Source organism: Cetorhinus maximus, chromosome 7, assembly GCF_964194155.1.
Source record: "Cetorhinus maximus chromosome 7, sCetMax3.hap1.1, whole genome shotgun sequence".
Taxonomy (NCBI): domain Eukaryota; kingdom Metazoa; phylum Chordata; class Chondrichthyes; order Lamniformes; family Cetorhinidae; genus Cetorhinus; species Cetorhinus maximus.
Genome location: NC_135885.1, coordinates 35282305 through 35297752, shown reverse-complemented (window position 1 = coordinate 35297752; position 15448 = coordinate 35282305).

Here is a 15448-nt window from a genome sequence, read left to right as displayed (position 1 = left end):
ATACAGGGGAAGATCAAACAGAAAAAGAAAGCGTACGATAGGCATAAAGAACCAAGCACTGCAGATAGCCTAGACGAATATAGGAAGTGCAGGGACGAAGTAAAAAAGGATATAAGGAAATCAAAGAGAGGGCATGAAAAAAGATTGCCAAGTAAAGTTAAAGATAACCCAAAGATGTTTTACCAATACATTAATGCTAAAAGGTTAGTTAAGGAAAAAGTGGGACCTATCAGAGATAAAGATGGAAACTTGTGTGTAGATGCAGAGGCTATGAGAAGGGGTTTGAATGAATATTTTGTCTCCGTGTTTACAAAGGAAAGGGAGGATGTAGATATAGTAGTCCAGGAGGAACACTGCGAGATATTGGACGGGATAGTCATAAAGAGAGAGGAAGTACTTGAAGGATTGAAATCCTTGAAAGTCAGTAAGTCACCAGGGCCAGATGGATTGTTTCCGAGGCTGCTGAAGGAAGTCAGGGAGGAGATAGCAGATGCTCTGAGGATGATTTTCCAATCTTCACTAGATACAGGGGAGATACCGGAGGACTGGAGAAATGCAAACGTAGTTCCATTGTTTAAAAAGGATCAAAGGAAATGCCAAACAATTATAGGTCAGTTAGTCTTACATCGGTGGTGAGCAAATTACTAGAATCAATCCTGAGAGATAGGATTAACTGTCATATGGAAAGGTATGGACTAGTCAGGGATGGTCAGCACGGATTTGTTAAAGGAAGGTCTTGCCTCACAAATTTGATTGAATCTTTGAGGAAGTGACAAGAAGGATTGATGAAAGTAGTGCAGTGGATGTTGTGTACAGGGATTTTAGCAAGGCATTTGACAAGGTCCCACATGGCAGATTGGTCAGGAAAGTAAAAGCCCATGGGATTCAGGGTAATGTGGCAAATTGGATAAAAGGTTGGCTTTGTAACAGGAAACAAAGGGTAATGGTCGATGGATGCCCTTGCGAATGGAAAGTTGTCTCAACTGGTGTTCCACAGGGCTCGGTGTTGGGACCCTTGCTGTTTGTGTTATATATTAACGATTTGGGCGTGAAATGGGGGGGGGGCACAATTGGGAAATTTGCAGATAACACAAAGAATGGCCGAGTAGTGGATAGTGTAGAGGATAGCCATAATCTCTAAAACGATATAGATGGGTTGGTGGAGTGGACGGTAAAATGGCAGATGGATTTTAACATAGAGAAATGTGAGGTCATACATTTAGGGAGGTCAAACAGTTACAGGGATTACACAATAAATGGGAATATACTAAGAGGGGTAGATGAAGTGAGAGATCTTGGCGTACAAGTACACAGGTCCCTGAAGGCTGCAGTTCAAGTAGACAAGGTTGTAAAGAGACATATGGAATGCTCTTCTTCATTGGCCGAGGTGTAGAATATAAAAGTAAGGATATAATGTTGGAATTGTATAAAACACTGGTGAGGCCACAACTAGAGTATTGTGTGCAGTTCTGGTCACCACATTACAGGAAGGACGTAATAGCTCTGGAGAGAGTGCAGAGGAGATTTACAAGAATGTTGCCAGGGTTAGATAAGTGTAGCTACGAGGAGAGATTGGATAGGTTGGGGTTATTTTCCTTAGAACAAAGAAGGCTGAGAGGTGACTTGATTGAGGTGTACAAAATTATGAGGGGAATAGATAGAGTGGACAGAATAAAATTGTTTCCCTTGGTGGAGAATTCTAGAACCAGGGGACATAGATTCAAGATAAGTGGCAGAAGGTGTAGGGGGGACATGGGGAAGAGCTTTTTTACGCAGCGGGTGGTAGGTGTCTGGAATTCGCTGCCCAAGTTGGTGGTAGAGGCAGAAACTCTAAACCCTTTTAAAAAGTACCTGGATCTGTACCTTAAGTGCTGTAAGCTGCAGGGCTTTGGGCCAGGTGCAGGAAGGTGGGATTAGAAAGGGCACCTGGGTGTCCTTGGGCTGGCATGGACAAGATGGGCCGAATGGCCTCCTTTTGTGCTGTAACTTTTCTATGATTCTATGGTTCTATGTAGTGATGACTGAGTGAGCGTTTGGGCATTTGTTTTGACCGTGAGGCTGCTGGCCCTCTGCTCTCCTGCTTGCTCCATTCTATAGCTAACCTGAATATATCTTAGCTTCTCATGATTTTGTGCCCCTGCTCAGGCGAACAGCTCGCTACCCAGCAACATGCTTAGCACTAGCTGCACACTGCAATCATTTAAATGAGCAGGCAGAACAAAATTTGCTTACTGCCTGCATTGGAAGCAACAGGCACAGGTTAATTATGCATCACATTTCTATGCCCATTTTTAAGCCTTATCCAATTTCTCCCCCATTCTGTTTAAATCAAGCAAAATACCCAACTAATGTCAGAATGTGTAACATGTCATTATTTTGTATTAATACATAAACCCAAGATGTATTAACTAACTTAAGTTAGCCTGCCATATCTGTTGCCCTGGCTGGAAATTTCCGTGTCTGCTGGCATCGAGCATGCTCGGTGGCGTGAGCAGACAACATGGCACAATCAATTTCACGGCAGCGTAAAGCCAGTTCACGATCGTCCGCTCAGCCTGCCGACAGCAGGCTGCGTTTCCCGCCATTAGACATCGGGAGCCTCATTGTAATACATCTGCATATCCCTATTAGGTCAGCCGGCCGGAATTATTACCCCCGCCCCAATGGATCATCCATCCATGTTGGTGGGAAAGCACATTGACATGTTTCACAACAGCATATAAAAGGTGTGCACTTGGCAGGCTGCACTTTGAAGGGAACTCAGAGGTGAGTACACAGTAGTGATGTGCAGCACTCGCTAGGGTCGCCTGTTGGACTTTGAGCTGGGGGTGGTGGTCATGGGCAGCCCTGCCACTGAGCCGACTTGTGGTGGGGGGCAAGGGCTGCCTTGCGGTTGAAGCGATTGTGCGGGGGGTGCAAGGGCAGCCCTGCCATTGAGGAGACTTGTTGGGGGGATGGGGGTCAAGGGAAGCCCTGCAGTTGAGACGACCTGTGGAGTGGGGTAGGGTGGGGGGGGCGGGGGGGGTGTCAGCCCTGCCGTTGAGGTGACTTGTGGGGTTGGGGAGCAGAGGCAGCCCTACCATTGAGACGACTTGTGGGGGGTGGGGGAGGGTAAGGGAAGTTCTGCTGTTGAATATAGCGCACAAGCATTCCAGGTGGAAGGGGGCGGGTAGGATGGGTGAGGGAAGCAGCCAAACAATAGGGAAAGTAGTATAAAGTGACCATTCCTCTGCAGCTGAGATAGTTCAGGCGCAGCCACATTGGTATGATTGGATTTGGGCTTCTAGCTTATCTGCCCACTCAAGCAACGCAGAGGCATCAAAGTGCCACCAAGTGCTCTAAAATTTTATACCCCCCGGCACAGACTTCAAAGTTATGGGCATTTTAGTGGGATGCAGAGCAGCTGGACAACTGCACACGTTGTATAATCTCCTTGCTAAAGCTGGCCATGGAGCAGTCATTGTTGGAGGTGCTCAACACCCCGTGCAAAATCATCATCTGGGTTTGGACCAGTCTCCCCGATGGTTCAAGCTAACAGTGCAGCCTTGTAGCGTGGGTTAGGAGAATGCCTACGCCTGAGCTGAGAGCACAGCATGCATTCCAATGGGCAAATCTGTGCCAATCGGTCGGGTGGAGTGGGGCGGAGGTGGGTGGGGTTTCCAGCAGCCATGCAGCGCACTAATCTCTGGTCAACCAAATGGTGGCCAGCACACTCCGGGAAGTGTTAAGGGGCCTTCACACTTAACCAGGAAAGGTTCTTAGTACACCCATGCTAACCATGTGTCTCAGTCTTTCATTCTGCAGGAGGAGTACATCAGGATCATGGAGCCTGGTAAACTAGCTGTATGCCTGATGGCCTACAGAGAGCGAAGATGATGGAGCAGAGAGCAACTGAGGCTCCTGGCTGCGCAGAGGAAGGAGCAGCAACCTCAGGAAGAAGGGGTGGCTGGGGCTCCCACACATGCCGCCGAAAGCCACAGTGAGCTGTCACTGGTCGGCGCCTAGCAACACGTAGGGTCTATAGATGTCATCTTTCATTCCTGCAGATGACCGAGAACCAGTGTCACCAAAGACTGTGCATGTCTAGGGAACTGGTCTGTCACATTTGCCAGCTACTGCAGAATTTGACGCCATGGGGACATGGAGGGCATCCACTGACAGTGGCTGCGTAAGTGACAGCGGCGCTCAATTTTTCCGCCAGTGGCTCCTTTCAAGGCTCCACAGGTAACCTCTGTGGGATAAAGCAAGCCTCCACCCACAAATGCATCCATGAGGTCACGGATGCCATCTTTGGGAGGGCACACAACTTTGTGCATTTCGCCCAGGACCAGGACAGCCAGGATGCAAGAGCGCTTGGATTCGTCCAGATCTCGTGTTTCCCACAGGTGCAGGTTGCGATCTACGACACTCATGTGGCGCTTAGATTTCTGTTGTATGACGCAGTGAACTACATCAACCGCAAGGGGTTCCAGTCGCTGAATGTGCAGCTGGTGTGCGACCACCAGAAACGCATCCTGGAGGTGTGCGCACGGCTTCCAGGGAGTGTGCATGACTCCTACATCCTCAGTCAGTCACAGATCCCTGAAGTCTTCCAGGATCCACAGAAGCTGCAGGGGTGGCTCCTCAGGGACAAGGGCAGAAGCTGTGGCTGATGACACCCATGCGGCAGCCTCAGACTGCAGCAGAACGATGGTATAATGAAGCTCATGCTGCAGCTCGCAGCTTGGTGGAGCAGACCATCGGGATGCTGAAAATGAGGCTCCGGTTCTGCTGGAGCCCTGCAATACAGTCCGCAGAGGGTGTAACACATCATTGTCATCCGCTGCGCCCCTTATAACCTGGTGCTGCAATGGGGAGATGAGCTGGCTGAGGAGGAGATGGAGGAGCTGCAGGTCTCCTCCAATGAGGAGGATGCCAACGGGAATGAGGGTGAGGAGGTCCTCGAAGGTGGCGATGACAGGGATGAGGCCCTCGTAATGGCTAGATGAGTCAGGCATGCTCGGGAGGCACTCATAGCTGCTTGATTTGTGAAGAATGATGACGACATGCAGTGAGATGACCCCATTTTTCCTCACATTGCACCTGTGAACATTTAACTCCAGTCTGGCTTATGGCAGCGTGAATATCCTCTGTGAGAATGCTCTTGTCATGGAGATGCAGTGGAGGCCCTAATAGTCGCTCGATTCCACGACGCTTGCAGTGATGACTTGAAGTGAGGACACTCCATAAATCTTCACATAGCCTCTGAGCATGTCTGACACCTGTCTGGCCGAGGGCAACTCCCTCACACTCTGTGATTCGGGTCATAACATAGAGACGCAGCCATGGAACTTTAGAAGCATCTGATCCTTTGTCCACCTTCAGCACCTGAACCCTTCAGGAGCACAGCGACAATGGTCACAGATGCTGAAGAGATGGGGGCCAGCCCCACCTTAAAGATGCTGAGAGTACACAGAGAAATGACGGAACTTTGTGGCGCGTGCCCACTGCATTCTGGCAGCAACAACAAGCACCGTTGAGGTGCAGGCATCAGCAATCTGTCCGAGGAGTGTGAGGCCGGACCATCACTTTGGTCTGAAGGCTGTACAGAGCACAGGGAAGAGGCCCTGGACTGAGACACCTTTATCTTGTGCAGAAAGGTTTCACACCTGAGTGACAAGAACACTGATCATCAGAACAAGGAGTCATAGGCAGGGAGACATTCTTTGGAGTTTATTGACAAAGTGAACAGTATGTACAAGTGATTAACACCCATGCCCAGGCTGTGCAACTAATTCTTCTTAACTTTCCTACCCCTGCTGCTACATTTTGATGCTTCCTGGACATCCACAGCGGAGGTGGAGGCAGCCTGCTGACCTCAGTGGGTGTCTTCTGGAGGGCCGAGACTTGGAAGGCCCCGGCCTGCTTTCAAGGTCCTGCTGTGTGGCATTGGCACCCTCCTCAGTCTGTGGAACTGGAGCTGAAGTTACAGGAAGAGGGGATTTGGATGGGCTGGACACTTACAGACTTATCTGGTTGGATGGCCCCTGGGTGTGCACCTGCAGATCCTCCTCCCTACGGGTGCCCAAGGGCCCAGGCTGATTCCTTGAGGAGAATGGGTAGCTGGAGTGAGATCAAGATGCCCTGCATCCCTCTCACGTACACACTATTTGAGGCCAACTAGGGCATCAGCAATGGAGTTCAGCCCGCACAGCAGTGCAGGAACGAAGTCCTGGACCAAGGTCTCAATGGCAACCGCCATCCTACCAGGGTTGACCTCAGTGCATTGGCATGCCAGCGCTATCACCTCAGAGTGAAGGTGGACGGACTCCCCCACCATGCTTTGCAATCTGAGGATTGCATCGGACATCCCATCCTGATGTTCCCGAGCTTGCCTTTGCAGCTCCAGCAACTGTGACATGACTGAGTCCAGAGGCTCGTCATCTGACTTAGACTCAGTAGGTTTCTGGCCTCCAGCAGTCCTCTGAGGGCCAGGCACCAGGGGAGTCCCTGCAGCTGCCTGCTGTGAATCAGACAATGCGATGTGCTCACCAGATTGTGATCCTGTGGCTATTCTAAAGCTCAGTCCCACTGAGGTGTGTGTCTCTGCACTGGAGGTTGTGGGTGAGTATTGTGATGGGACTTCAAGGAGGCTGCCACCAGATTCCTCTTCAGAGGTTTCTTAGGGGTTTGATTGGAAGCCCTAGGTCATGGACTCCATCGGCTGCTTCCCAGATGTGCCTGCGGAAGCAAGAGGAGATAATTAGTGCATGGCAGTGGCCTGTGAAACAGGACACATCACTCACAGCATGGCTGACTAATGGATGTTGCATTGCTGGATCCTCACTTGGTGGAGCACTGCCGACCTCACTGTCAGCACAGGACCAGATTGTCACTGGCCAGCTGGATGGCTCTGTTTTCAAAGTCCATGAGGACCTTGATTTCAGGCATCCCTCCACTGGTGTGCGACCTTACCCTGTTGTGGTGTGCCAGCTTGTCCTGCGTGAATAGAGATGGAGGAAATGTAAGCAGGACGCCTGCCAGGCCAGATGGTAAGTACGCCTGGCATGTGTGGGTGGTGAGTGGTCCCATGGACAGGGTGAGAACAGTGATGGTGAGTGTGAGAGAGTGAATGGTGATGTCCGTTGAACTGGCAGTGAGTGAGATCCCTGTGGATGTGTGATGAGTTTGTGAGTGTGTAAGTTCAGAGTGATGAGAAGAGTGACTTACCCTCGAGGAACGGAGGAGACCATTCATCCTCTTGTGGCTAGGTGGCTATCCTCTTTTGAAGGGCGTTGGCACTGACCACCGCTGCCTCCGAAGCCTGGTTGGTCACGCCACTGCCCATCCTTCGGCCAGAACGGAGGTAGAGGACATCCCGGTGGCACTCCACAGCATCCAAACGGCGTTCCAGTGACGTGTTGCTAAACCTGAGGGCTGCAGTCTTTTTGCCTTTCGTGGACATCTTCCCTGCAGCAGTCGTGGACAGGAAGCAGCTGGACTTTAAATATGGTTATCGGTGTGATAAAGCAGCGAGGTGATGCCAGGCAGGTGAATGAGAAATGGTGTGTTTCCTGGGAATACATAAATAATGTGGTGGGTTTGGGACGATATGGCGTGAAATCCCACCATCGCGGCTGGTGGGTAAAATGCCATTTTACCGGTCCGCTACCACACTTAGTGCAAATCTGTCTCGTGTTGTCTGAGAATTAAAATAGCCTAATGTTTCTTGGTCGCCTCATTTCTAAAGTGTAAGATTGGAAAAGCATGTGAGAAAGATATATTATAAAATTCATATATCAAGGAAAATGCATTTTTACATCTACTGGGTTACACTATCATAAGTAGATATCAGGTAGTATGAGTCACTATGGAATGCAGAGAGACATAGGATCTACTTACAGAAGTAAATGACATCATTGAATCCGAGAAATTATTTACAGCATAAATTTACTTTTTCAGAGCTTAGTCAAATTCTGACCGTAACAAAGTCCACCTTGCTGATCACTCATGACTTTTCATGATCTATACTGGATCTCTGTTTGCTGATATAAAAAACTTGACCTTATTGACATATCCTCCACAGCTTTCACCAATCTCTACCTCTTCCAACTTTACATTTTCTCTGCTCCACTCTCAATTCGTAGAGCCTTCAGATGTCCTGGCTCTGCTGACCATACACCATTACTTCTCTACTTTGATCACTACCTGCCTTTAGAACCCTCCTTAAAAGTTACCTGCATTTTTCATCTCTCTTAATTCCCCCATAAAGATTTGGTGCCAGTTCCTTTCTTGCTTTGAAAAGTGTTTTGGAATGCTTTTCTACATTAACATGCCTCATAAATGTAAGTTGTTGCTATACATTAATTTTACGTGCCCTGAAGGTTAACAGCTATCCACCTGAAGACAATGCAAGTGACACCATATTTGGGGAGGTGATGGCGGAGTGGTATTGTCACTGGACTAGCAATCCAGAGATCCAGGGTAATACACTGGGGACCCAGGTTTGAATCCTGCCGTGGCAGATGGTGAAATTTGAATTCAAAAAAATCTGGAATTAAAAGTCGAATGATGACCATGAGACCATTACCGATTGCTGTAAAAACCCAACTGGCCTTTTAGGGAAGGAAATCTGCTGTCCTTTCCTGGTCTGTCCTACATGTGACTCCAGGCCCAGACCCACAGAAATGTGGTTGACACTTAAATGCCCTCTGAAATGGTCTAGCAAGACACTCAGTTGTATCAAACCGCTACAAAGTCTCAAAAAAAAAGGAATGAAACCAGACAGACCACTTGGCATCGACCTAGGCACCGGAAACAACAATGGCCTTCACTGTCACTGGGTCAAAATCCTGGAACTCCCTTCCTAACAGCATTGTGGGTGTACCTACACCACATGGACTGCACCGGTTCAAGAAAGCAGCTCACCACCACCTTCTCAAGGGCAACTAGGGATGGGCAATAAATGCTTGCCAGCCAGTGAAACCCACATCCTGTGAATGAATTAAAAAAAAATATAGGGTTGGATTCTCCCAGCCAAGTTGGGCCGGAATGGAGATGGGCAGGTTTTTAAAAATGGCCGTGACGCTGCGCAGAAGTAAGTCCCTGCCTCCCCACATCTTCCCGAGGGCAGGAGAGAGCATGGGCCTTGGAACTGGCCCGCACCCATTACCATGGCAATTAAGATCGTTGAGGGGTTCGTAATGACTCGACGAAGTGGACAGGTTTGAACAAGAAACAGATAAACTTTATTACAGAGAGCTTTTCAGGTGCTACATGCTCGATCAGGATTCTCATCAGGAACCCCCACCCCTCCCCCATCCCCTAGACTGCCCTTGCTGAGAGCTCATTGGTTGGAGCCTCCCAGAACTTCATGTGAGCCCTGATAGACAGCAGGAGAGGCTATACTTTCAGTTACTACATTTCCTCCCCCTTTAGTTGTTTTACAATTTCTATTTACAGGGAAACATTTGAATGTCCATCAACATATACATATATACAACTTCAGGTGATTAAAGATCAAGTATCTGAGGTGCTCTCCTTATAGGGCTAGAGCGGAGTAGCTCTACCACTTGAGGTTCCTCAGCAAGATTGACAGGATCTGGAACTGCAGCACAAGACACATCATTAGGGAGTGGCAGTTCTGGGTTTGGCAACTCTATAGAGACATTCTAGGTTGGTCTGTCACCTCAGGAATTGACGGTTCAATGTTGATCACAGGCGGAATAGTTGGTTTTTGGAATGTCTCTCTGACACGAATATGATCTGCGTGCTTACAGACGATTCTATCTTCCACTTGTACTTGGAAAGTTAATGGACCAGTCTCTGAGACAATGGTTCCAGGAACCCAACAAGGTTCCCTTCCGAAATTTTGCACAAATACCGTGTCATCTACAGTGAGTGTGCAAGCTTTGCTATGTATGTCATGGTTCAATTTTTGATTACTCTGATTCCGCTTTACCTTCCCCTCTAAAATTGGAAACATCAGGCTTAACTGTGTATGTAGGCATTGTTTCATCAATAATTCAGACATTGTTGAACCCACAGTAGAATGTGGCATTGTACGATAACTGAGAAGAAACTGGGAAAGTCGAGATTCTAGAGTATCTTCTGATAATCTTTTCATACCAGACTTGAAAGTTTGTACAGCTCTCTCAGCTAAACCATTTGATAAAGGATGGTAAGGGGCTGTCTGATTCCATTCAGATTCATGAATTGCTGAAACTCTGTGTTGGTAAAGGCTGTGCCATTATCAGAAATGACAATTTCAGATAGGCCATGTATGCTAAAATAGTGACGCAGCTTCTCAATAGTTGTACAAAATGTTGGCGATTTGACTTCATATACAACTATCCATTTAGAATGTGCATCTACAATCAACAAAAAAATGGTACCTAAGAATGGTCCTACATAATCGATATGTAGTCTAACTCAGGGTCGAACAGGCCACTCCCACGGATGCAGGGTAGCTGAAACAGGCAACTTCTGTTGTTGCTGATAATGGAGACAGTGCTTGACCACGCTTTCAATGTCACTGTCAATGCCTGGCTAGCAGACATAGCTTTGTGCCAGCACTTTCATCTTTGATATGCCTGGATGCGCACATGAAAGCTCTGTCAAGAATGGTTCTCTACCTTGATCCCCACAACAAAATTCCATCTTGACAGTTTAACTCTGTGTTTCTGGTTTAGAATGGTCTCAAATCTTCAGATACAGGCAAATTTGACCATCTTTGCAAAACAAAGTCTCTGACTTTCGACAATATTAGATTTCTGTTCATTCAATTTCTAATTTGCTTCACACACACAGGTGAAGAATCCAAGAAATTCAGTAATAACACAACTTCTTGTGGAACAGAAGCATGTACAGTGCTATCCGGTAACAGGAGACGACTGAGTGCGTCCACATTTGCAATGTGTAAGCCAGGACGGTACATAAAAGTATACTCGTACACAAATAATATCAGAGCCCAACGTTGTGTTCTTGCTAATGCTATTGGCGGAATGGCCTTATCCTCACTGAATAAACCCATTAATGGTTTATGATCCGACTCAATGGTGAAAAGTTGTCCATGTAGATATTGATGGAATTTCTTCACTCTGAATACCACCAATAAACCTTCCTTTTCTAGCTGGCAATAACCTTTCTCGGCTGTGGAGAGGGTTCTCAGGACATAGCCAATGGGCCTTTCTGATCCATTTTCCATTCTATGTGATAACACGGCTCCTACACCATAATGAGAAGCACTATATGTTAATACCAATTCTTTCGAATTGGTCGTAGTGTACTAATAAACACGACGAGTGCAACAGCTTCTTCATTTTCACAAAGGCTTCTTCCTGTTGTGAATTCCACGACCAACGGTTATTCTTTTTTAACGACAAGTGTAATAATGCCAACACAGTTGATAAGTTAGGCAAGAAGCAGCTATAGTAGTTGATCATACCCAGGAAGGACTTGAGTTCAGTTACATTGGATGGTGAGAGTGCATCTTTTATTGCCCAAACTTTCTCTTCTACTGGATGCAAACCCATGGCATCCACCCTATACCCAGGTAAGTAACTTCTTTCGCTTGAAATGTGCATTTTTCCTTCTTTAACCGTACGACGGCTTCCATGAACCTTCTTAGCACCTCCTCCAGGTTGGTCAAGTGTTCGATCTCGGTTGACCCTGCGATCACAACATCATCTAGGTGTACTGCCACTCGAGAAAGTCCTTGCTTCTCTATTGTCTCCATTGTTCTCTGGAAGATAGCGCATGCAGACGATACTCCAAAGGGTAGCTGAGTACACTGGTAAAGACCCTTGTATGTGTCAATATCAAGTATTCTCCTGATGTGCTATCCAGTTCCAGTTGTTAGTAGGTGTGGCTCATTTTTTAAAAATTCATTCACGGGATGTGGGCTTCATTGGCTAGGCCAGCATTTATTGCCTATCCCTGGTTGCCCTTGAGAAGATGGTGGTGAGCTGCCTTCTTGAACCGCTGCGGTCCATGTGGTGTAGGCACAGCCACAGTGTAAAGGACTTGCCTCCTGCTAGCTTTGCATATAAGTCCTCTATCCTTGGAATGGTGTACTTGTCTAGTTTTGCTGCCTTATTTACGGTCAATTCATAGTCCCCACAAATGTGTATGGTCTGGTCAGGCTTAACCAGTGGAACTATGGGTGCTGCCCATTCCAAGAATAGGACAGGCTGGATGATGCCCAGCTTTTCCAACCGGCATAGTTCTGCATCCACCTTCTCCATCAACGCATAAGGCACAGGTCTGGCCTTAAAGAAACTTGGTGTCGCCTGACGATCCACATATATCTTGGCCTGCACGCCTTTTAACTTCCCTAATTCATCCCAAAATACCATGTTCAGGAACTTCTGTTTTCAGGTGAAATATCTCAGACCAATCAAGCTTGATCTTGTATTACCAGTCTCAGCCTAAAAGACCGGGTTCTTCTCCTTTCACTATTATCACAGGCAGCTGGGCTGTCTGTTGCCTATAAGACACTGGCACTGTGGCAACGTCCTTTACTTGAATAGATTCTCCTGTGTATGCCTTTAATTTAGCGATTGTCCACTCCAGATTTATTGGCTGTCTACCTTCTGTAAGGCATTTGAAAGTGCATGCTCTCACCACTGTAGTTGGGGCACCCATATCCACCTCCATTATTAGTGGCTTCTCGTTAACTTGGATCGTGACAGTGATAGGTTCAGTTTTTACAGCGGTTATGCTATACAGGATACAAATGTTGGTGTCGGCAGCTTCAGGTTCTGCTGTATTTTTTAATTCAATCATGTCAGTTTGCTACTTTACAGACTGTTTCGACTTTACCCAACATTGCCTTACTTACGGCAGTAATGGCATTTTGCCTCCTTGAATTTACAGGTGTCTGGTCCATGGTCACCTCCACATCTATAACAACTTAACCTTGAAGTCGCTACTGAAGTGTTTCTACTAGGCCTTTTCATGTTTCTAACAGCAGGCAATGCATCTCGCTTCGATGCTATGGGTCTGGTTTTCACGCCACACTCGGTGGTAGGTTCCCACCCTACATGAAGAATGGTGTATGTGTTGCAAAGCCTGCAAGTCTCTCGCAGCACTTTCCATGGTAAGGGAGATTCCTAGGGTGCGCTTAAAGTCAGTGTCGACCTCAGCAAGTAAACAGCGCTGTATGGCATCATCCTGAACTCGACAAACTAATTGGTCCTGCAGCATATCATTTAATGTGTCCCCTAAGTCACAGTGTTCTGTCAACTGCTTAAGGTTCGGTACATAGGTTGCGATGGCCTCCCAGGGCCCTAGCTCTGGAATTAAATTTAAAATGCTGCATTATTACAGATGGCTTTGGCTGGAAGTGTGTTTTCACGAGGTCTACTAATTCATTATAGGACTTAGAATTGGGCACACTGGGGGCCATCAGGTTGCCAATGAGATTGTATGGCTGACCGCCACATACACTCAAAAGGATGGCATTCCGTTTTTTCTCCGCAGTAATTTTGTTCGCTACAAAATAAAATCTGAGGCGCTTTACATATTGGCTCCAGTCTTCCATAGTCACATCATAAGGATCGATTCTGCCGAAGAGTGGCATGACTAGTGAGTAGTCTTCTCTTTTTCTTAAGACTTGATGTACTCAGGGTAACAAGGCAAGGTGCAGCATCGGAGCTATTTTACCCTCATCGCCAAACGGAGCAGATAGGTTTCATGAAACAAGAAACAGATAAACTTTATTACAGAGAGATTTTAGGGTGCGATATGTTTGATCAAGATTCTCGTCAGGAAGCCCCACACCCCGGATTGCCTGTGCTTAAGGCTCATTGGTTGGAGCCTCCCCGAACATCATGTGACCCCCAATGGACAGCAGGAGAGGCTATACTTTCAGTTACTACAGCTTATTAGAAGCCTATTTCTTAAAACTTTTCCAATATTCTCGGTGAGAGTGGGTGTTTAGCAACCATCTGTGACAGACCAGCTGCATGGAGGCAAGGACTATATCTGGGGCAAGTCATTGGGCAAGGAAGAGTTTAAAAAGATAAGTGAAAATGCTTTTCAAAAGTTAAAGAGCTTAACCCTTTAAAGTTGCAGCTGCCCATCATAGGTCAGCATTAAGAACTTAGGAAATTTGGGGTCGGTCGTCACCCTCCTGGCATCACCTGGCATTGTGTGGGCATTGGAGCAGTGGGTACAGATGTTTGGACTCCAGCTGAGCAGGAAGAAGGCTGCAGATGGAAATGGGTGGTGCACCCTCAAAATCTAGGCCATTGGAGATGAGGAGCAGCAGTCTGCACAGGAAGGGCAGAGCACTGGGCATCAGGAGGCCAGAGGTGAGGGGTGATGGGCACAAAGGAGAAGGAGGCACTACCCTGAGCACAGGATCTGCGGGCACTTGTGGATGACTGAGATCCAGTGGCAAAAGAGACTGCGACTCTCTAGGCAGATGGTCACAGACATCTGTGCCCTCACCAGCTGCAGACCTCTGTGACATCATACAAGTAGTTGCACACCACTGCATCACCCAGGTGATAGATGCCCTCTTTAGCAATGTCGGACAACACACCAGATTAATAACTGATGGGCACTGGAGTTTCAGATGGCACTGGGTCTGGTGCCTGGACCAGTCAGGTGGTGCCCTATAATACGCTCCTGAAAGGGCTTTGGTCATTGTGATGGTCTGCTGCGCTCTCCATAACAGGACCCGCTTGAGTGGTGTGGACATTTAGGATGTTGATGCCCTGGAAGGGGCAGCTTATTGGGGGAGGAGAAGGAGGGGGTGAGAGAGGAGTGGAATTCGAGGCAGAAGGAGATGACGCTGAGCATAGAAGTGCCCCTGTTACATGACAAAGTGGCCTCCTCCTGCCACTTTCCAGAAAGAGAGCCTCGCTTCCATCCCTCATGGGTGCCAGGCCTCCAACCCTGTGGCATCTCACTTCCCTGTGATGCAGTAGCAGGCTTTGGCATAAACTCTCTCCCTCAGAAAACCAGCAGCATCAGGGATGGCATTGTGAACAGCGAATACAGTAGACTAAATTGAACGAAGTGCAAGCGAATCGCTGCTTCACCTGAAAAGAGTGTTTGTGGCCTTGGATGGTGAGGAGGGAGGAGGTAAAGGGGCAGGTATCACATTTTCTGCAATTGCATGGGAAGTTGCCATGGGAAGGGGATGATGAGGTGTTGGGGTGGTGGTGGAGTAGACCAGGGTATCACGGAGGGAATGGTCCCTACGGAATGCTGACAGAGGAGGTGCGGGAAATAAGTGCTTGCTGGTGGCATCATGGTGGAGTTGATGGAAATGCAGGAGGATGATTCTTTGAATACAGAGACAGGTGGGGTGAAAAGTGAAGACAAGGGGAATCCTATCATGGTTCTGGATGGGAGGGGGAGGGGTGAGGATAGACGTGCGGGAGGTGGATCGGCCATGTTTGAGACCCCTGTCAACCACAGTGGGGGGTCAAACCTTGGCTCAGGAAAAAGGGAGACA